This window comes from Lissotriton vulgaris, chromosome 8 (assembly GCF_964263255.1).
Source record: "Lissotriton vulgaris chromosome 8, aLisVul1.2, whole genome shotgun sequence".
Taxonomy (NCBI): Eukaryota; Metazoa; Chordata; class Amphibia; order Caudata; family Salamandridae; genus Lissotriton; species Lissotriton vulgaris.
In genome coordinates, this window is record NC_141696.1 from 28,161,988 (window position 1) to 28,177,617 (window position 15,630).

Sequence of the window (15,630 nt, forward strand, 5' to 3'; positions counted from 1 at the left end):
CATTCAAAGTTGCATCAGAAACTAGGCAAAAAGTGTGGGGGGTAAATCATGACAAAAGGGCAAGTTCATACACCATGCCATTGCTACTAAGATGCCCCTACACAGGAGATGGAGCGATGCAGACATATTAAATTGACCAAGTGAACTGAGTCAGTTAAATGGATGGGTTCAGCATCTCGGGCCCCCTGAAATAGTGAGTCATCATACATCCTGTTTGAAAGCAACTGGACCAAAGGTCAGATGGACAACTGTGTCATGTAGAAAATTCCATATTTTGACAAACAAATTCCACAGTGGGCTTTAATTTACTTCAGACGGATATTGATGTTGGTTGGTTTAGCGGCGATTTTTTTATCGCCGAGCTGCGGCGAATTTTATCGCTTAGGAGCCTTGCTATTATCAAGGTATATCTCCTAATCGGCCGAAATGCATGAATATCGCAGCGATATTCATGCATTACCGAGCTAATGCTCTTAGCCATGTTATCCACCTACCATTGGATAACATGGCTAAGAACTGCTCAGGGGCAGGTGTTAGCTTTTGGAGATATTCGCGCTTAGCGCGAATATCTCCAAAAGTTGGTAATAGGAGATAGAGATGTTAGCGACTGTTTCCAGTCGCTAACATCTTGGCACGCCCACTTTGCATGCCATTAGTGATAAATATCACTGACATGCAAAGCGGGGCCCAGGATGGTCGCTATCTCCTACTAGCTGTCGCTAACTGGTGTTAGCGACAGCTAGGTAACAGGGAGATAATTTTATCTCCGCTTTCTTGGCTTTTAAAGCCAAAAAAGCGGAGATAAACCCCCTTGATAATATGCCCCTTTATCCACATTCTTCAGAGCCTTACCTTAGGATGTTCATTTCTTAGGCCTTACCGAAAGTGCTCAAATCCTTAAAGAACTGGGCAACAAGGGTGCTAGAAATGCACTTCATCTAGACTCCATTCAATATTTACATTTACAAAACATATCAGTTTGAGTGCATAAGCTCTACAGTAAGGTTATCCTAGAATTCATTCATCATGTGACAACAATCACCTGTACAGAAAGCATTAGTAGGTTCACACTCCTCACAAATTTCAGCATTCATATATTCTTTCCTATGGTAACCTTTAAACTCACATTCAAAATGTTGCAATATACATGAATCTCAAACAATCAAATACTACAATACATTTCATGATCATATAATCGATACATGTTTTGTCATATGGGACATTCAGCCAAGACTTCTTCAGGGTTAGAACAAAAGGTAAGTTCACAATTTTGACAGACGCCAGAAAGCTACCGCTGTTTCTGTTGCTGTGCTAGTGTGCTCTCCTCAAGTGCTCTCCTATGAGCTCCGTGAGCCGTGAGCCGTGACCCGGGCTCACCAACGCGGCAGGGACTTCAAAGGCGGCGGAGCCGCAAATCTATCTTTACCGCGGCAACACCCACGGGGGTCCTCTGAGCGTGGCGGAGCGCTCACCTGTGAGCTCCATGAGCAGAGCTCCGTGACCCGGGCATTCCAAACGCGGCAGGACTTCAAAGGACGCTGAGCCGCAAATCTCTTTTCACAGCGGCAATATTTTCAGGGCACATTGAGTGCGAGGAGCCGCTAGCTGCCCCACAGTGTGACGGAAGCGGCAAAGTGTTTGCTTAAAACGCAGTTCAGGGCGGTAGGAGCCGCAAGTCGCCCCCTAGGGCAGAGCTGACTCCAGTCCGGGTTGTGCAGCAAGTTCTACACGCCGCCGGAGCACCAGTACCAGCAGAGTGTGCTAGAGAGCAGTGAAAAACGCTGCAGAGAACGCCAGAACACCATTCTGCCCGGATGTCGACTTTAGATCGACATAGCGGAGGGACAGGAGGCTACTGAGCGCGGTGGGTCCTTACAAAAGCCGACCAGCAGAGCAAGTAAAAGCAAAGTAAAACAAAGCAAAGACAAGCAGTGGATCAGGACGGGGGAGCACAGAAAGCACGGGGAGCACGAACGGAGGTGAGGTTTGCTGGCTTGCCTGGACTGAGGGTTAGCAGCTGTAAAATCTGGTGGTAAAATCCGGTAAAAAGCGTGTAAAACCTAAAAAAAAAACGTACCCTGTGGCACCTTGTGGCATCTTGACACCCTGACCCCTTGTGAGACCACTTACCTCCACCTTCCCGTGTTCAGCTACACCTGCAGCCAACCCTGAAAGCCACTAGAGACACTCGAGACCGAGACCGTGACCGTGACTGCGGGGGACTGCGGCTACAAGGCTGTATTTGTGGTTGCGGTACTGAAAAGCGCTACTGAGCACGGGCTGAGGCTTAGGATCAATTAAGCTGAACGCTGTGCGCTGAGTTCCTGTGGCCCTGAGTTTGCATCCACCTGCCTCCTGTGTGTTGCCACTGCGCCATTGCTCCACCCCCTGCAAGAGTACAGACATAAGGAGGTTAACTACCGGGCACGGAACCACCCGGGCACCACCGGGCACTGAATTGGAAGGGTAAGCCCAATTAAAAGTAATGCTACTATTATAACCGGTTCAGAAAAGGGGGTGGTGATGAACAGAGTGTCTGAATTAAGCAGACCACTCTTACCCAGTCCAAAGATCAGGGCTTGATCCATCACCGTTTTTCAGCTCACTGCACCATCCCAGCTCAGAACTTGGCTATATGCAAATTAGTCTGACCCTGGCCCAGTGCATCATGGGAACAGGGCAGACCAAACTACCAAGCCAATTCTTATACTGGGAAGGAAACAAGCTACCGGGGACCGGTTTCTGGCATTTCAGCCGTCTTCGGCCCGGCTTGCTTGAATCCTGATGGTGCAATGAGCTAGGGACTCACAACTGAGTATACCCTTCCACGCTTATGGTGGACAAAAATGATTCAGAAAAGGGGGTGGTGATGAACAGAGTGTCTGAATTAAGCAGACCACTCTTACCCAGTCCAAAGATCAGGGCTTGATCCATCACCGTTTTTCAGCTCACTGCACCATCCCAGCTCAGAACTTGGCTATATGCAAATTAGTCTGACCCTGGCCCAGTGCATCATGGGAACAGGGCAGACCAAACTACCAAGCCAATTCTTATACTGGGAAGGAAACAAGCTACCGGGGACCGGTTTCTGGCATTTCAGCCGTCTTCGGCCCGGCTTGCTTGAATCCTGATGGTGCAATGAGCTAGGGACTCACAACTGAGTATACCCTTCCACGCTTATGGTGGACAATAATGATTCAGAAAAGGGGGTGGTGATGAACAGAGTGTCTGAATTAAGCAGACCACTCTTACCCAGTCCAAAGATCAGGGCTTGATCCATCACCGTTTTTCAGCTCACTGCACCATCCCAGCTCAGAACTTGGCTATATGCAAATTAGTCTGACCCTGGCCCAGTGCATCATGGGAACAGGGCAGACCAAACTACCAAGCCAATTCTTATACTGGGAAGGAAACAAGCTACCGGGGACCGGTTTCTGGCATTTCAGCCGTCTTCGGCCCGGCTTGCTTGAATCCTGATGCTGCAATGAGCTAGGGACTCACAACTGAGTATACCCTTCCACGCTTATGGTGGACAAAAATGATTCAGAAAAGGGGGTGGTGATGAACAGAGTGTCTGAATTAAGCAGACCACTCTCACCCAGTCCAAAGATCAGGGCTTGATCCATCACCGTTTTTCAGCTCACTGCACCATCCCAGCTCAGAACTTGGCTATATGCAAATTAGTCTGACCCTGGACCAGTGCATCATGGGAACAGGGCAGACCAAACTACCAAGCCAATTCTTATACTGGGAAGGAAACAAGCTACCGGGGACCGGTTTCTGGCATTTCAGCCGTCTTCGGCCCGGCTTGCTTGAATCCTGATGGTGCAATGAGCTAGGGACTCACAACTGAGTATACCCTTCCACGCTTATGGTGGACAAAAATGATTCAGAAAAGGGGGTGGTGATGAACAGAGTGTCTGAATTAAGCAGACCACTCTTACCCAGTCCAAAGATCAGGGCTTGATGCATCACCGTTTTTCAGCTCACTGCACCATCCAGCTCAGAACTTGGCTATATTCAAATTAGTCTGGCCCTGGCCCCGGTAGCTTGTCTCCTTTCTGGATCGTTTTTGGCCACTATAGGTGTGGCATTGTATACTCAGACATGAGTCCCTTTCTCACTGCTCCATCAGGATTCAAGCAAGCCGGGCCGAAGACGACTGAAATGCCAGAAACCGGTCCCCGGTAGCTTGTCTCCTTTCTGGTGAAGAATTGGCTTGGTAGTTTAGTCTGCCCTGTTCCCATGATGCACTGGGCCAGGGACAGACTGATTTGCATATAGCCAGGTTCTGAGCTGGGATGGGGCAGTGAGATAAATAACGGTGATGGATCAAGCCCTGATCTTTGGACTGGGTAAGAGTGATCTGCTTAATTCAGACACTCTGTTCATCACCACCCCCTTTTCTGAACTATTATAACCGGATCACTGAAATATTATCGACGGTCACATTATCGACTTGCTAAAATATCGTTGAAAAATTATCGACAACAAAAATATCGACTTTCTATACTTATTACACAAACTACAAAAATATCGAGACAAAAATATCGACTCTTTAGAATATCGAGAACATAAATATCGCCTTAATAAATATCGAGTACAAATATATCGTTTATCATGAAATTACCCCTAACACTACAAAAATATCGACTACTAAAATATAGACTACTAAAATATCGTTGTCAAAAAAATATCGAGTTCATTTTTGTACCCTTTCATGTCTAAAATACCATATTAATCATCAATAAAAGTCATTGCTCTATACAAAATAAATTTTACATATAATACCTGTTACTTTTATAATATTCCTATTTATCTACTTTTGCTATACATTCTATTAAATGCGTTCTATCACTTTTAAAATATTCTTTACATTTAACAAACATTATCATAACTTTTTTTCACTTACACATCTATTTTATTTAACAACTAACCTGCTTTAATGCGGAAATCACCACATACCACCATTCTCACATCAACAAACACACCAATTAACTAAAAAAAAAATTCAAACTAGCCTATACAATGCTTCATTTCATCCTACAACCAATCAAATGAAAGCACACAAAATACACATACTTTAAAAGGGATACATGCATTCTACCATTTGTTGCTGCTAACTCTATAGAAAGAAGATGCCAACACTCTGAAGATTTTGTTCCTGAACAAACATCTTTAAAGATCCAGCTCACTAGCTAATTATTCAAGTAAGTTACAGTGCATTATTTAGAAATCTAAATTAGTAGTGTACTATTTTACTTATATCTCCTAACTCTTGCACTTATTTTATTTTTTTCTCATCCTACATTTCTGATAGAAACTACTCCAAATAAATTCCTAATACATGCTCATATTTCTTCACCTGGAAAATCAGATAGTAAGTATATATTAATGCTCTGTTATACACCAACTGCTGTTTTTAAACACTATTTTACAAGATTCATTCTTAATTTTAAACATTTTATTCACAGATACTCTGAGATTTTCCTATTTCAACACTACAAATGTATAAAACTACAATAATTAAACATGTAAGTATATATGTTTTTGTTATTAAACACCCAATATTAAAAAAGCTATTTTCTAATCAACATATCTTGCATATTACATCTTCCCTACAGATCCTATAACAACATCCAACATCAACTATACCAAAAGACAAGACTACCTTTGTAAAAAATGTAAGTATACTTGTAATTTGTCTAAAACTTCCGAAAAAACCGCAAACTATGTTCTTAACACCATGTTATATATTTTATATTTCCTCTACAGATATTCTGAATACATCATACATCTATTCTACCTACAGCAAAGAAAACTACTTATTTAGAAGTTAGTATACTTTAAAATATTTTACATTTCCCAACGGTTCCAAATATTATTTATAATAATTTACATTTATTTATTCTATCTTCTCTACAGATCTGAACTTTACTACCTTGATATACTGCACCAAATACTACAACTCAACTATTTAAACAAGTAAGTATATGTAATGTTTACATCAAATGTACTACTAAGCAAAATAGAAAACTGTTTTTTCCTCGGAAAAACATTTGTTATGTGTAAACATTAACTTAGAATTTCTATATTTTGATACCAACAGTAAATAAAGAAATACATACAAGAAAAATCCTTCAAAATACAGTTCTGCATTTGTGATTACTACTTTTAGTAACTGTAAGTATACATCATTAATTATGTTTGCACCACAAAGTGAAATGTATGTATTTTGATTTTGTTTCGTTCTACTCTTTCTTAGAACAAGTAAAACAAAATGACAGAAGGTGCAGAATTTGTTATGTCACAGAAAAATAAATTACTGTTATGTTATATGGGTTATGTTTATAATCAGGAAAGACAAAGTGGTAGAAAAGTTTTTTGGAAGTGTACCAAATATTACTCCAACAAATGTTATGGGAGGGCTACTACTGAGGAAACTAATGTGTTATTTACCAGGGAACACAATCATCCCCCAAATGTCACAGAAATTGAAATAAGAGATGCTTTAGAAAGTATTAAAACTGCTAGCACACAAAGTGATAAACCAACAACACAAATCCTTAAGGAAGAACTGTTAAAAGTCCCAGCCCATGCTTCAGGTCAACTACCCTCTATTGACTCCCTGAAACGCACAATTGCATGCACTAAAAGACTCACTAGCACAACCCAAACCAACCCTACTACTTTTGAGGAAATAATTATTTCACCAGAAATGTCCATCACACACAATAAAGACAAATTTATCCTTTTTGACAATGAAAGCAGTACAAACAGAATCATTATGTTTGCAACTGCAAGTAATTTAAGAAAAATCCAACAGTGTCCCCATTGGATGATGGATGGAACATTTAAACCATGCCCAAAACCTTTTTATCAACTTTATTCCATCCACGGTGGATACCATAACTATAACATCCCTTTCATTTACTGTTTGCTACCCAACAAACAGCAAAACACTTACACAGAAATATTAAATGTTCTCAAAACAGAAATCAATAATTATTTTCCACAAAAAATAATTATTGATTTCGAATTAGCTATGATTAATAGCATTTTGAGAACATTTCCCCACACAGCAATCCAGGGTTGCTATTATCATTTCAATCAGAGCATATGGAGGCATCTCCAGAAATCAACTTTAAGTATTCTATACTCAACAGATAGCACCTTTGCCTATTAAATCAAAAAATTGATAGCACTGGCCTACGTTCCTGTTACCGATGTAGCGGAACACTACAATTTATTAATTGACAGCACATATTACAAGAGGAATGAAGATAAACTAACCCCGTTACTGGACTATTTCGAAGATACTTGGGTGGGAAGGTTGCACAGATCTGGACATCGACGCCAACCAAAATTCCATACCCCTTGGTGGAATGTCTATCTTAGTACTTTAAACCAAGAGGCTAAAAGAAACAACAGTGTAGAAGGGTGGCATAATGCTTTCCAAGCTACCACAAGCAGAGGCAAACCCACATTCCATAACCTTCTAGAAGCTTTGAAAAAAGAACAAAGCTATCAAGAACTAAGAATGGAACAATCTGTGTCCCAAATTGGTCCAAAACTAACTAAACAAACTAAACAAATGTTCCGACTACTGCAAAGTCAAGTCACACTATATCCTACAACTAGAGGATTAGAATACCTGTCAATAATAGCTAAAAGCCTACTATAAAAATGTCTACAAAATATACTAATGTCTTCTTACAATAATGGTAAATTTAAAAATCATAAACATTTTTAAACAATTATAAATAATACATAATTGTTTAACGAACGTATCTAAATTTGGGACATTATTTCTGAACAAATATGCAATATTTATAATTACATCACACATACACATTACATAAAGATTGACATTTCCCACCCAATAAAAAAAGTACTTTAAATACTTACAATTTTTGTAGATGAAAAAGACGTAATGAAGCAAAATACAATCCATACAATCCATTCCAATATAGGACAATTCCAATATGGGAAACCCTCAAAAACCCGAAAATTAAGTAAAAAAGAAATAAACGCTCCAGGAAATCCCGAAAACAGTAGTGTGGACACTTTAGTATTTAAAGTGATATACACACAACTTTAAACAAACGGTCAAGCATATGAATGTATCAATCCAATTCGAAACCCTCCAAAAACCCGAAAAATGTTTAAAAAATGTAAAATCCGCTCCTGGCAAACACGAAAAATAGGAGAAACATGTCAAAATATAACCATAATAAGTCATACATTAGTTTCTCGGGAAAAAAACACGCTTCCTTCCATGTAGTTTTCATGCGAGGAACAGGAACCTGTAAAAAACACAGACATAACGAAACCCACCCACAAATAGCCCATAACATTTGAAAATACACTCACAATTAACATTAACCATGTAAGAAGACATTTCCTAACACTTAAAATAACACTAGAACTAAAACATACACGACGCATCTATAACGACGACATTTCACCTAAACGCTACTTAAACAATTCATACATACACATAAAAACACTACACAGTTCGAATATACCCTCAAACATTACCACTCAGTTATAAATAGTATGTAAAATTAACCTTACCTCTCTCCACGCGAAGCAACTCCCAACCGCAAGCTTCTCCAGTCCTGAATGAAGCGCAATAACCTTACGCGGTAAAAACGTAGTCCCCTTAAACCATTTTTGAAAAGGTATCATAGAAAATACAATGTTATAGTGAAAAAATATAATACATACACATTGTTATTTTAACAAATTAATACACTAGACTCATTATAATTTAAACTGTTTAAAAAATATAAATATATTTAATATTAATTAATATATACTAATTATTATATATTATTAATATTAAAAATGTATGTAAGACTTGAAATATTTTTTTTAAATATTTTATTATTGTGAACATTTATAGGAATAACTTTGTGTTTGTTTTTAACTAAACATTATAATTGTTTATGGTAATAATTAATAATAATAAATAATACAACTTATCCCTAAAAAAAACCCTTTACCCACAAACTGAAAACTGACCCTGAACCCAAAAAATACCCCTTTACCCAAGAATTGAAAACTGACCCTGAACCCTAAAAATACCCCTTTACCCAAAAATTGAAAACTGACCCTGAACCCTAAAAAAAAAGCCTTTACCCACAAACTGAAAACTGACCCTGAACCCTAAAAATACTCCTTTACACAAAATTAAGTATTATTATTTAATTACCAATTAATTAATAATTAACAATAAAAAAAAGTAAATATATTAGCACATTAGCTATAATGAATTGAATTTATTAATTAATATTAATTTTTCCTAATTAATTCATTAACAATAACAAAAAATTATATATATTAAAAAATTACACAAATTAATGTAATTAACTAATTAAAAATAATTAATTACCAATTAATTACAAATAAAAAATATGTACAAAATTATATTAATTAATTAACTAATTAATATTAATTAATTACCAATTAATTATTAATTAACAAAAATTACAAACATATATTAATTAATTAATTATTATTAAATTACTTCCCACCCTATTCCCCTATAAACCCACAACCCGCTCCTAAACATTAACTACAATTTATATTACTATTAATAATTTTTTTAACCTTTTTTCTACATATTCTCGCTATTTTTTACTTTGACTATTTATCGATATTTTGTCTTGTCGATTTTTTTGAGTCGATATTTTTGTAATCGATATTTTTTTAACATTATTGTAGTCGATATTTTGACCAACGATATTTTTTTTATCGATATTTTATTAGTGTCGATATTTTTAACTCGATATTTTGTCCATTCGATATTGTGGAGTCGATATTATGTCTAGTTACCACTATCTAGTTGCACTGTTAACACGCACAAAAACAAAAAGGAAAAAAAAAGCTAAAAAAAGCTAACTGTGAGTAGGACAAACTGCCTATATCACTGTCTATATCACTGCCTCTGCCTATACGGCAATCCTGCAATCATCGTCACTTTTTCTTCCTGATGGCATCTGCACCAGACTCTATGTGTGTTGTATTCTTGTAGGAAGTGGTACTACATGGCAGAGAAGGAGGGAGCAGACAGGCTTGGGAGGGCGTGCGGATCGTGAGGATCTGTGCCACAGGCTGAGGAGGGGAAATCTAGGTTTGTCCCAGATTTGTCTCAGATTGACTTTTACAGTTTCAAGGAAAACTACAAAATAAAAACCGGTGATATTACAGTCAACAATATGAGATCAGGAAGGGAAAGGACTGTAGGTACAACAACAAAACGTGCAAAAAGAATGCAGCAATCTTCGGTATCAAAAAAGGTAAAAACCAACGCACCGGGGCTAACCCAGTCACTTATATCCCCGATTGCACGGATGTTTGAGAAGGCTGGTAAAATACCAGATAAATTCCAATCTGTGAAGGATCCAACAGGAGCTTTTATGTCAATGAAATTGGAAGCAATTAAAGATAACCTACAGACCCCCATGAAACCTATGAGCAGCGAAATACATAACATGCTACAAACTAGTAACCAATTGGAGCAATCAGAACAAAATTTTGATAAAAACCAGCTTGTAAACTTAGACACACTAATCGGAGACCAATTGCAATGGACAACACAGCAAGAACCCTCAATAGGGTTACAAAATTGCAATATAAAGACAGAGACTGAAAGAATGGGAAATGTAAATGTAAACAAATCACACTCACAAGTGCTGGAAACTAACCAATATCGTTATGAAGATAGAACGGAGCAGGAGGCCCAAAGTTGCCCGATTGAAGTTAATGTGGAAATCAACAAATGGTCGTGTGTGCCCCCTGAGCAAGGGGAAACACACCTAATTCAACATGGGGTAGAACATGAGTGTATTAACAGGTCTGATATGCTCATTGAAACATCATTAAAAGAAAAGAAAATGTTGGGGGAATACTTTGAAGGACCGTAGGAAAACAATGTCTTGGCTTCATTTACTACTTCAATTCCTACTGATAATAAAATGGCGGAACAAAATAAATCCGGGGGTAGCAAACAAACTAAGTCGGAAATGGCTCATACCCCAGAAACTGGAAAAAACATCAAGAAGCAGCAATAACCTGGGATATCTTTTACCAAACATCGACCCTTACGCTAGAGGCACTCCAGTACCAATCAAATAAAATGGACATACAAATCGATCTTCTAAAAACTATGGCAAATAATGTGGCGGGAATCAACAACAAACTTGCCCAACTAAATGATCTGATAATCAGAGCTCAAACAGAAAATGAAAAAACGACCTCTGATTGTATCTATGTACCTATTATGGATAAACCAGCAGTACTACCGGCAGTTTTAACTAGTATAACAGAAGATACCAAGAGAAACATCAAAGCCAAACAGGAGAAAGTTATGACGGCAAGAGGAAATAAATAAAACTGGGATTGGTTTTAATAGCTCTAAAGGAACAGAATCAAAAGACTCAATAAAACTTCCAGATAAAACAGTTGGTCTACCAGTCCACCAGATCATGGAGCTATCGGGGAATAAATCTACGTCTATAGTTAACCATGAGGATCAAAGCGATAATCACACTGATTGAGACGGATTCTCGACAATGACAAAACGACAAAGGAAAAAACTTCGCAAAGCAAGAAAAAAAGATAAACTGAAATTAACTTCCACTATAAAGACAGACAACAATCCGATATCAGCTACTACTGAAGATACAGTGAAAGGTAGAAATAACAACTTTCCAATCTTTGAGAAAAAATCAACAAGTGATCCAATACAAACAATGTGCCACCTAGTAAATGAAACACAAATGCCTAGGAGAAACGACAATGGAGTGCTGGAAGGACAAATGGGTAATGATTCCCTAGATAACCCGCAACAGATAACAAAACTGGATACAAATCTAAAAGAAGAAGAAAGAGCGCCAAGCAAAAGTAATCCAGACAAAACGAACAGAAGCAGTCCAACTAAAACAATCCAAATAATGACTCCTCACCAAATTCATGGCACTGATGAGAAAATAAGGACAGATTGGGCCCTTACAGTGTCGAAGGTAGGGAATGGTCCCACAAATACATCAGAATGGGACCATTTACAGATCAAAAGCAGGGAAGGGAAAAAAACAATTATCTACATACCCAAGCAACCTGAGAAAAAAAATGTCCCTACTGAACAAAGTCCTATAATCAGTGAAAAAATCGTATTCACACCACAATTTCAATCCGGAGGTAGGCAAGACATACTTAATAGGGGGAACTTACTTAGACTTTGCAAATCAATTCCGGCACTGACCAATATTGACAGTGAGGACATTAACTCTGTTGAGGTTTTGGAGGGGAAACATAATATTCAAACCTCAACGCTAATAACATTAATGTCGCCAATAATAGCTGAACAGATTATGAATGGGCAAATGACATTTATAACCTGGGGCAAAGTACTTACCAAAAAAATACCAGAGGTTTACCCCACTCCCTTCATTGGGGAGGAAACAACACCAAAACATAAAAAGGTAGACATACAGACCATTTCAGTCCTAAAAAATGCACTTGGTAGGTCCCCGACAAAAAACATATGTACCATGCCACAAAACACCATAGATAGAAATTTAGAAATAAATGAAAAATTGATAAATATGGCACTCCACAGTAACCAGAAACAATGATATGGTAACTTATTGCAAATAGGAGACAAAGTAATGATAGTGAAATAGTAAGGGTATGCTCATGGAATATAAATGGATTGAGAGCTAAGATCCTAAACGCTAAGATAGACTCCATAGTGGGAAACCCCCACATTATAGCATTACAAGAAACCTGGGAAAGTAACCCATTTATGCTACATGGATACGCCGGCTACTATGAACACGCAAAAAAAGAGCGAAGGTTCAGACGAGCCAGTGGGGGCCAGGCATTATTTTTCTCTAATACACTACAGGTACAGCATGAACAAGTGATAGTAGATAGCACTAATATCCTGATAGTCAAACTAACCTATAAAATAACTAACTAAAACTCTAAAACATTATATCTGATTACAGTATATATTTTGCCTACCAATCGGAGCAGGGAGGAAACCTGTAGAACCCCGAACAATGTTCTTATTAATATAATGATAGAGGATCCCCTAGCAGATTTTCTGATTACCGGGGACTTTAATCTAAATCTCATGTCATCCCACATAAGAGACGACATAATACTATCCCAAAACCATCAATGGCTAATTCCTGAGCAAGATCTAGGGATAGACAATAATGCCGATGAGAATAGAATGCGAAAGAAACTTGTGAAGGACATTAAAGCAATGGGACTCCAAATACTTAACGGTAGAATAAAAACAGACGTTCCACCATTAAACAGTTACTTTGGGTTTAACGGATACTCCAGGATCGATTACACCATGACTTCGTTATATATGTTCCACAACATTACCTCGTACCAACTAAAGAAAGTAAATGAAAGTGATCATGCCCAACAGATAATTATAATGAACATTGGAGTAAATAGAAATAAGGAGTATCAATCCGCTCAAGGGCATATTGGTACAACTAATTATAAAAAACTCTTTTGGAATGTTGAAAACAAAGAAATAATGAATGAAGAAGTGGAAAGGATCTTGGAAGTATGCTTTAAAGACACGGTAACAAATACAGTGATAGAGGTATGGGAATACTTCACTGGGAAGCTGACCATAAATACCAATAGGAAGCAAAAACATAAAGAACCATTCAGGGATAAGGAACACCACTTAAACCTGCCATATACAATAAGGACATTGAAGAAAGAACGAAACAGGATTATCAGGCTACTAAAGAAACCAGGGATAAAAGGGGAAAATCTGGGAAACTTAAAGTTACTAAATCAAAATCTGAAGAAGCTAATATGGGGCAAAAAAAATCAGGCAAAACAAGCAACTTGGGCAAAAGTATTCCACACCAGCAAGCAAAAGAATCCAAGAGACTTCTGGAAGATTATCAATAGCCTTGCTAGACCTAACAAGCAGGTAATCTCATCACCATTAACTGAGCAGGAATGGGAGATTTTTCTGAGGAGACATTTAAATCAGGACACTTCACAGTCAAGTCCCCTCGAAAAGAGACATGGGTGCAAAAAAGACAAATCTCCTTTTAAGGATAAGGATAAGGATTTGGATACGTCAATAGCCATAGAAAAGAAGAGATAATCAAACTTATAAAAAAAACTGAAAAACGGCGCTCCCGGACCAAATGGGATACCGTTTGCTCTCTAGAAAGAAAACCCAGAACTATGGGCGACCATCTTAGAGAAACTATACACAGAAGTCATTAGAACTGGAACCGTCCCTAAGTCATGGCGAGGATCTTTAATAACTCCAATTTTTAAAAAAGGAGACTGGGCTCTTTCAGAAAACTATAGACTGATTACTCTTCAAGACACGGATGCCAAGCTATTTGCAAGAATTTTGTTGATAAAACTATCTGAATGGGTGAGGGAAACAAAGAAATTGCCCTTAAACCAGACAGGCTTTATTCAAGGCCTAGGAACAACAACAAACATAATGGTTCTTGCCCTACTAATGGATAAATCAATCAGATTCAACCAACCCCTGTACCTATGTTTTATAGATTTTAAATCAACATTTGACTGTGTCAAAAGAAACCTTCTTTGGATTAAACTTGAAAAAATGAATATCCCACTTCCCCTCCTCAAGCTGATTCGCCTTTTATATACAGAGATACGGGTAAGAGTGAGGATGGGGGACGGCCGAACGCTATCTAAGGAGATTCCAGCAAAGGAAGGCCTGAAACAAGGCTGTGTTTTAGCCCCCCTACTTTTTGATTGGTTTCTTGTGGACTTAACTGGAATACTGGACGACGAGAATGCGCACCCCCCGAAACTAGCTGATAAGCGCCTCACAAATGTGATGTATGCGGATGATGTCATACTATTGCGCCATACCAAAGTGGGACTACAGCGCCTAATCAGGCGGACTTACACATACTCGAAGGAGAACGGGATGGTCATAAACAAGACAAAAACTAAGATTATGGTAGTGGCCAAAAACAATAAGAGAAGATACAAAGGTAAATGGATTATGGATACAAATGAGCTGGAGCAAGTAGAGGTATATAAATACCTGGGTGTACTATTTGATGCGAAGGGAAGCTACCAACTGCAAAAAAGTAACATTCAAAGAAAAGTGAACTCACTAACTGCAGCATTCAGAATCGTGAAAAAGTCACTCCCCAGCCTAACCTATGGTCCTCTTCTGAATGTAATTGCCACAAAACTCCTACCGACTATCACATATGGTAGTGAAGTGGTAATGGGCAAGGATAGCGAACTCTGAACAAGATCATAACCAGAGCCTATCGAGCCATATTTCATCTACCAACAAACGCGTCCCCAGCCCAAGTAAGGTTGGAGTTTGGACTGACCAATCAGCAATATGCAAGGCAAGGCCACTTTATAAAAGTATGGAATCAAATAAAAAATGACCATCAAAATGAAATATTGCAAATGTTATGGAGAGAAATAAATAAGGACATAAACTCTACTGCGGGGATCTACCTTAGGGAAGCAATAAAGGATTTTGCGATCACGTCAAAATGGGAAAACAATATAATCAAGTCATCTTTTAAGAAAATAATTATTAAAACTGTAAACCATCTATCC